Source organism: Podarcis pityusensis (genome assembly GCF_964106645.2).
Source record: "Podarcis pityusensis genome assembly, chromosome: 7".
Lineage (NCBI taxonomy): Eukaryota > Metazoa > Chordata > Lepidosauria > Squamata > Lacertidae > Podarcis > Podarcis pityusensis.
In genome coordinates this window covers 7,270,663-7,279,056 of record NC_138031.1, presented here as the reverse complement: position 1 = coordinate 7,279,056, position 8,394 = coordinate 7,270,663, and the positions used below count along the sequence as shown (strand labels likewise).

The 8,394-nt window shown below is 43.1% G+C and overlaps 1 long non-coding RNA gene across 1 annotated transcript; it reads right to left on the bottom strand.

Annotated features, from left to right (window-relative positions):
- Positions 1-3,671: 3,671 nt before the first annotated feature.
- On the bottom strand, positions 3,672-4,200 carry LOC308481131. Its single transcript, XR_013988468.1, has 2 exons — positions 4,041-4,200; positions 3,672-4,010 (listed from the first exon to the last, which is right to left on the bottom strand). It is a non-coding gene; the product is annotated as an uncharacterized lncRNA (long non-coding RNA).
- Between the last annotated feature and the right edge of the window lie 4,194 nt (positions 4,201-8,394).

Sequence of the window (8,394 nt, the reverse complement as noted above, 5' to 3'; positions counted from 1 at the left end):
AACACATCCTGGCAATTCTAAAAATGTGCGTGCAAGAGGGTGACTGACCCCACAATAAACACCTGCCTATAAGCAGGCTTACTCTTGACTCAGCTACTTAGTCTACTCTAGATCAAACTCGATGCTTTTCCGCAACTGAATTTATGAGCCGACTCCTCTGTGTTTGAAATGATGCAATAGCAAAGTTGTTGGTTTCTATTTATGATCACCCATTAACTTGTGAAAATAATCACTCTTCTTTTATTCTTTTTCATGTTTGTTTGTTTTTATTAGGAAAAAAAATAGCTTGCATCAATTCAAACCTTACATTGATCATACGCACACACACATGTTAGACAGATGTTAGATAATAAAGATAAAGAAAAAAGGAACAGAAAAAATAATAAAGAATCTGCTGCTGCTGCTGCTGCTGCTTCTTTGGCGATCACTCATAGCCAAGTAAGATTGTCTTCCATAAACATGGTTTTAACAATGAATCTGGAGGTCAATCCTGGATCCACACATCCTTCCACAGTGGGGACATTGGTTTCCGGGCGGGAGTTGATCACGGTGTGGATTTGCCAAGCGTGCCTTCCTCTTAGCACATTTCGCCCTTGCGTCCTGAGTTTGAGTGTCTTCAAAGCCCATGACACCTTTGGTAAAGGCTGTTCTCCAATTGGAGCCCTCGCAGGCCAGTGTTTCCCAGTTGTCAGTGTTTATACTACATTTTTTTAGATTTGCTTTGAGACAGTCTTTAAACCTCTTTTGTTGACCACCAACATTACGCTTTCCATTTTTAAATTCGGAATAGACTAGTTGCTTTGGAATATGAAAATCAGGCATCCGCACAACATGACCAGTCCAACGAAGTTGATGTTGAAGAATCATTGCTTCCACACTGGTGATCTTTGCTTCTTCCATTATGCTGATATTAGTTCACCTGTCTTCCTTAGTGATGTGTAAAAATTTTCGGAGAGAACAGTGATTATGCTTAGAATACACCCTTGACAGTGATATATTTTCCCATTATACAGCCAAGTTTAAATAACCACAAAAAGTGTATTTGGATTAACCTTCTACTGAAATTTTGTATTCCAATGATTTGTAATCAAACCCCACTTTGTAATAACTTTATTAGGATCTTGTCCTTCAGTAATCAGTTTAGTTTCTAACATCCTTCATTCTATCACTTCCAAATGCTAGTGATTTCATTATCCCTGTTTGGTGAAAAATCCAGCAACATCTGGGGGGGCAGCATAATGGATACCCCTGTCTTATGGAATGGATTCTCCCAGTGGCACCATCTTTTTGAGAACACATCCTTGCTGGATTTCCCATCAAGGTGAGATAAGTAGGGACAAGAAGTGAGGCTCTTGCTTGGTGCAGTGTGCTTTATGGAATACCATGCCCAGGTAAAACTACCAGGACACACATTTGATGAAAAGCAGTCTCTTTCTACATAAAATCTGCATAATTGACTGGTCAGCTTCTTTCTTTTTCAGAGCTTCTTCTATACCTTGTTATTTTTCACAGTCGGTATTTAATCCTATTTCTGTTTCTGTTCAATTTATAGTTTGATAAGTTGCTGCGAGTATAGTTTTCTACGTAGAGGAGAATAATAAGCTTAAATCATACAGAATAATCTTTCCGTGTTTCACATCTCCCTCCACCCACAGAGAGCAGACAGGAAGCCCTCTGGGCAGTGCTCTCATTGATTCTGTATTCTCCACCAACCTTTTTAACCTGCTAAATGATGGACAGCCATTCATGGCACTGATGCAGCTAAATGAGGAGGATATCAATGTGCCTATTGCCACCACGGTACAACCATGGATCCACATCTTTTCATTGTAAATCTGGGTTTGTAATCACATCCCTGCGAGTAAGGCTGGACTACTAGCAAGGACCACACACTCAAGACTGTAGAAACAAATGAAAGTTTATTGAGCTGTAACAACAACAACAACAACAACAATTTATTATGTATACCCCGCCCATCCAGCTGGGTTTCCCCAGCCACTCTGGGCGGCTCCCAACAGATTAAAAACAGAATAAAACATCAAACATTAAAAACTTCCCTAAACAGGGCTGCCTTCAGATGTCTTCTAAATGTCAGATAGTTGTTTATTTCCTTGACATTTGATGGGAGCGTGTTCCACAGGGAGGGCACCACCACCAAGAAGGCCCTCTGCCTGGTTCCCTGTAGCCTCACTTCTCGCAGTGAGGGGACAGCCAGAAGGCCCTCAGAGCTGGACCTCAGTGTCTAGGCTGAACAATGGGGGTGGAGACGCTCCTTCAGGTATACTGGGCCAAGGCCATTTAGGGCTTTAAAGGTCAGCACCAACACTTTGAATTGTGCTCAGAAACATACTGGGAGCCAATGAAGGTCTTTCAGGACTGGTGTTATATGGTCTCGTGACTGCTCCCAGTCACCAGTCTAGCTGCCGCATTCTAGATTAGTTGTAGTTTCTGAGTCACCTTCAAAAGGTAGCTCCACGTACAGCACATTGCAGTAGTCCAAGCGGGAGATAACTAGAGCATGCACCACTCTGGTGAGACAGTCTGCGGGCAGATAGGGTCTTAGCCTGCGTACCAGATGGAGCTGGTAGACAGCTGCCCTGGACACAGCATTGACCTGCGCCTCCATGGACAGTTGTGAGTCCAAAATGACTCCCAGGCTGCGCACCTGATCCTTCAGGGGCACAGCTACCCCATTCAGGACCAGGGAGTCCACCATACCTCCCTGTCAGGCCCTGCCCTAAGCCAGATATTCCATATTCCATATTCTGTACTTCACAAAACACATAAAGTATGGAATTCACTGCTACAAGATGTAGTGATGGCCATCAACGTGGATAGCTTTAAAAGAGAATTGGACAAATTTATGGTAGAAATGCTAGCTTAGTGGGAAGGGGGAGGGGAGGAGATGAGGAGAACATTTTGTCACGCAAGCAGAAATCCTTGTACTGATGGGACATTCTTGGAGCAGTGCGCTGGACACTACCCAATGTTGGCAACAAGCTGCCTGTCAAAACAAGTACAGAGCTGGAAGTGAAACGATGCTCTTCTTTGCTGCTCTGGCTCCGCTTCTGAAGCTCAGCCATCAGACTTTGGTGAGTCAGATTCCTTAGCAAAGAACCTATGGAGGAAACAAGCCTTCAGCATAGCTCCAGGCAGTGGGAAATTGTAGCACTGAGTGATGAAGTCTCCAATAGTATCAGGGCATCAACATTAGAGGCCATAACAGACCGGCATGCTTGCGGGTTTGAGAACACTGTGTTTGAGCAAATGGTCCAAGCAAAGGACAATCCCAAATGATTGACAGTAAAAGGGCAGGAAGTTTGGCCTCAGGGCTGTAGCTGCCGGGGGTCCGTGGGGGCCTTCCCTCCTCCCAGGAATATTCCAGCCCCTTTCCCATCTCTGAAATTTTAGCTTTAAGAAAAAGTAACACTGTCATCTTACCAATCACTGCTGAATTCAAGTCCTCAGAGTTGTTAGCAGACCCCTATTCCCTGCTTGGAGCCATGATCCATGGAGTGGTTTAAGAGTCAATGCCTCTTTCTGGATAGCTAAGTTGGTTAGAGTGTGGTGCTGATAAGGCTAAGGTCGCAGGTTCAATCCCCGTATGGGAACATGTAGCACCCTCCTTGTGGTTAACGCTTAGCTGGAATGAAATATTCAACGCAGCAATAGAGAAATTAAAATAATAATTTATTTGTCAGACAAATAAATGAGAGACACAGTGGTATATGGTTACCAAAGCTCTGCCCACTCCAGCCCTGATGGCCAGCACTTATATTTCCTCAGCCCAGCCCCCTTGCTCCTCCTTTTGCTGCCTCTGTCCAATCAGCCTGGTTGAAATTCCTATTGGCTGTTTGCTAGAACCAATCATAAAAGATACACCCATTTCCTATTACCTTTTATGGGAGACAAAGAGCTATATTTCCTTCTATCCATAAATGGCAGACAAGTAGCCATATATCTTACATTTGCCTCGACAAGGCACCTTAATTACCAGATCACCTTTTGCCCTAGACAAGGCACCTTAATTAACATTTCACCTTTTGCCCTATTGCCCCTTCACTCCAAAACAGATGGCTAAAACAGATGGCTCATGGTAACAGAGATCTTGGGTTCACATTCTCACACACCATCAATGAAATAAGAATCTAACATAAGAATCTAACATTTCTTACTTTCTAAATCCTTTGCATAATTACATTTAGCCAATAAATTTCATACATTAACATATATAGCTTTTTAGAAGAAAAGGAACTTAGTAAAAACAGCTTCAAAACAGCTTCAGACCTCTTCAATTTACAACTCCCTTTCCCAGCCAGCTGCTGTTCCTATTAGCTCTTGCCCTTTAACCTTAGGAAGATGTGGCTCAAGTCTGATGGGAGGCACCTAGTATTATTTTCTGTTAAACAATAAATTTTACTATTTACCAACTCTTAATTGTGTTTTTGCAGCTTGATTGTATTCTGTAATATGTATGGTCAGTATGACCTTTTGCTCCCAGCCTGTAATTTCCTTTTACAACTTTGAGAAACGTGTCTCCTGCTACTGCTATAAATCAGGGGGGCCTCTGAGCAGGAAGACAAACAACTGCCAAAGCACCCAGCCAGCTGCTTTATGCCTGGCATGAAACACACAAGCATCTGCAAATATATATTTTAAGCTCATTTTAAAATACAAGCCTTGATCAGATGCCTCAAACATATTCCTGCATTGCAAGAATACTAGATGATCCTCAAGGTCCCTTCCAACTCTATGATTCCCAGGGAAGTCTAGAAATTTTAGCTCTGTGAGGAGGAGAGTGGTCTCCTAACAATTCTCAGCAGCATTAACAAACTACACTTCCCAGGATTCTTTGCGGGAAGCCACAATGGTTTAAAGCAGTATCGTAGTGCTTTAAACGCATGGTATTAATGTGGCTTAGGACTTCCTTCTGAGTATGCATGGTGCTGGTAGCCTTCATCCCTTTTCCTTGCGAAGGCTTATAATGGAAGGCTCTTGGTATTCTGCCCAGTTGTGCACTGTGAAATAGTAAATTTGTGTCCTGGTTGTGGTCTTCCCATAGGCATCTGGCTGACAGCTGCAGGGAATGGACTGCGTAAGATCTGGCTGTTCTTAAGAAAGGAAAATGGAGGGAAGAGGGAGGGGAATAAAAAAAAAGAAGACAGGGACATAAGAAACTAAAGGTGAGAAAAGAAAATGGTGTGGTTATGTCCATACCTTACCTACTGTTTCTCCCTCCAGGAGCAAAACTTTATTCTCACATTGTTTGTTTGTTTGTTTGTTTGTTTGCTTGCTTGCTTGCTTGCTTGCTTGCTTGCTTGCTTCATTGATCAATTGGATTTATTTCCAGCTTTTCCTCTCCAAGGAGCCCAGGGCAGCAAACAAATATTCAATTTAAAAACAAAAGCATAGCAAAAAACAAACAAACAAACAAACAAACATTATAAAACCAATCAAAGCACTCTAAAAACAATTACAGTTCAAGGCATTCCTAAAGCCATTGCAGTTGAAAACACACTTCCCATCCAACGATCTTGAGGTTGCTGGGAAGAAAAATGTTCTTCAGCCACCAAATGCCTGGGTAACAGAAAGGTACTCAAGTTCTGCCTGAAAGCTAATAATGATGGAGACAGGCACACCTCACAAGAGAGGGCACTCCACAACTGGGGAACCACCACTGAAAAGGCTCTGTCATGGGTTGGCGCCAACTGGGCAACCACCAACAAGGCCTTACCTGTGAATCACAGGGTTCAGGATTGTTGATATGGGGAAAGTACTCTCATGACTGGTGCCACATGGCCACATTGGGCTGACCCAATTGCTACAGGTGAAGTTACAAGGAACCAGGCAGAGGGCCTTCTCAGTACAGTGCTACCTCGGGTTACATACTCTTCAGGTTACAGATGCTTCAGGTTACAGACTCCACTAACCCAGAAATAGTACCTCGGGTTAAGAACTTTGCTTCAGGATGAGAACAGAAATCGTGCTGTGGCGGTGTGGTGGCAGCAGAAGGCCCCATTAGCTAAAGTGGTGCTTCAGGTTAAGAACAGTTTCAGGATAAGAACGGACCTCCGGAACGAATTAAGTACTTAACCGGAGGTACCACTGTAGTGGCACCCACCCTGTGGAACACCCTCCCATCAGATGTCAAGGAGATGAGTAACTATATAACCTTTAGAAGACATCTGAAGGCAGCCCTGCAGATGGAAGCTTTTTAATGTCTAATGTTTTATTGTGTGTGTGTGTGTGTGTTTGTGTTTGTGTGTGTGTGTGTGTGTGTGTGTATCAGAAGCCACCGAGAGTGGCTGAGGCAACCCAATCAGATGGGTGGGGTACTATAATATTATCATTATCATTATTATTACTACTACTACTACTACCAAGCTAACAAACACATTTTGCACTTGCCGAAGTCTCTGCATTGTCTTTAATAGTAGACCGGCGTGGAGTGAATTATAGAAGTCTACATATCAGCTCCAGTTTCGCTTAAAAACACAGAAATGAAAGTGAGAAAAAATGCCAACTGGACGTCCTATAACAGGAATCTGACTGAAGGACAGTGGAATCCAAGGACATGGTTTTTAGATGAATGTATTTAATAAAAGAGGTTCTGTTTTATCGTTTGGTGGACTAACCAAACAGGCTGGTACTTAATATAGTAGATGACTTGCCAGCAGTTTCCATCTGGCCAACATGATACCGTCTGTCTTACATGGAAATGGATCCCATCTGAATATCTATATATATGAGGTTTATGAGGTTTAATCATTTATGAGGTTCAAACATTAAAGAGTGCTTTTTGACTTGCATGGCAAATTCCAATATTGTGACGTTCATATTTGCTCAGTCTTTTTGCAGGGCCTGCTATCCAACCCATGGAAATAATTTGCTCAACTGCCTTGCTTCATGCTGTGTTTCTAGTTTCACTTTAAATTAAATAGCTCTTTCCTTTCTCAGCCTATCCCGACACATTCTAGAAGGATAGCCATGTTGTCCTGTTGTAAGTGAAAAACAAAATCCGGCAGCACTAAGACACATTTTCTGAGCATCAGGAGGTTGATGTCTGCTTCCATTACCTTTCAGAGATGCAAGATCTAGTAGAAGCTGCTGCTGCTGCTATAATAATAATAATTTATTGTTTATACCCTGCCCATCTGGCTGGGTTTCCCCAGCCATTGTGGGTGGCTTCCAACTGAATATTAAAAACAATACAGCGTCAGACATTAAAAACATCCCTAAACAGGGCCACCTTCAGTTGTCTTTTAAAAGTAAAATAGTTGTTCATTGCCTTGACAGCATTCCACAGGGCAGGCACCACCACTTAGAAGGCCCTCTGCCTGGTTCCCTGTAACCTCACTTCTCGCAGTGAGGGAACCACCAGAAGGCCCTCGGCGCTGTACCTCAGTGTCAGGGCTGGATGGTGGGGGTGGAGACGCTCCTTCAGGTATACAGAACCGAGGCCGTTTAGGGCTTTAAAGGTCAGCACCAACACTTGCTGCTGCTGCTGCTGCTGCTGCTGCTGCTGCTGTTGCTGCTGCTGCTGCTGCTGTTGTTGTTGATATACTGCCCTTCATCAAAAGATCTCAGGGCGATTAACAAGATAAAAACACAAGATAAAAGCACATATAAATAGTTAAAACAGAAACAACATAACAATAACTCCCCCTCCCACAAAGACATTTAAAAGGCTGTAGAATATTAATCAGCCCAAAGCCTGGTTGGAAAAGAACGTTTTTTGCCTGGCACCTAAAGATATATAAGGATGAAACTTCCCTGGGGAGAGCATTCCACAAATGGGGAGCTACTGCAGAAAATGTTTGTTCTTGTGTCACCACCCTTCGGACCTCATGAGGTACACACACGATGAAGGGCCTCGGACAAAGAACACAAAGTTCAGGTCAGTTTATATGGGGAGAGGCAGTCCTTGAGGTATTGCAGTCCTGAGTTACAACAGGTGATCATGGCTACTCTTCTGAAATGTAGCCCTGAAGAAGGCACTAGCATTAACCAGATGAACTGAAAATCCATAGATCTCATGAAGGACCTCAGTGCATATTAATACTGTTAGACTTTAATGGCTACAGTGTTTCATTCAAGTTGGCATCCCTGCCTCCAACTGTGGAGGCAGAACATAGTCATCATGGCTAGTAGCCACTGATAGCCCTTTCTTCCATGAATTTGTCTCATCCTCTTTTAAAACCATCCAGGTTGGTAGCCATCACTGCCTCTTGTGGGATTGAGTTCCGAAGTTTAACTGGGCACTGCACAAAGCACTTTCTTTTCTCTATCCTGTATCTTCCAGCATTCAGTTTCTTTGGTTGTCCAGAGGTTCTAGTGCAATGACAGAGGAAGAAAAACCTTTCTCCGTCTACTTTCTCCATGCCATGTGTAAAT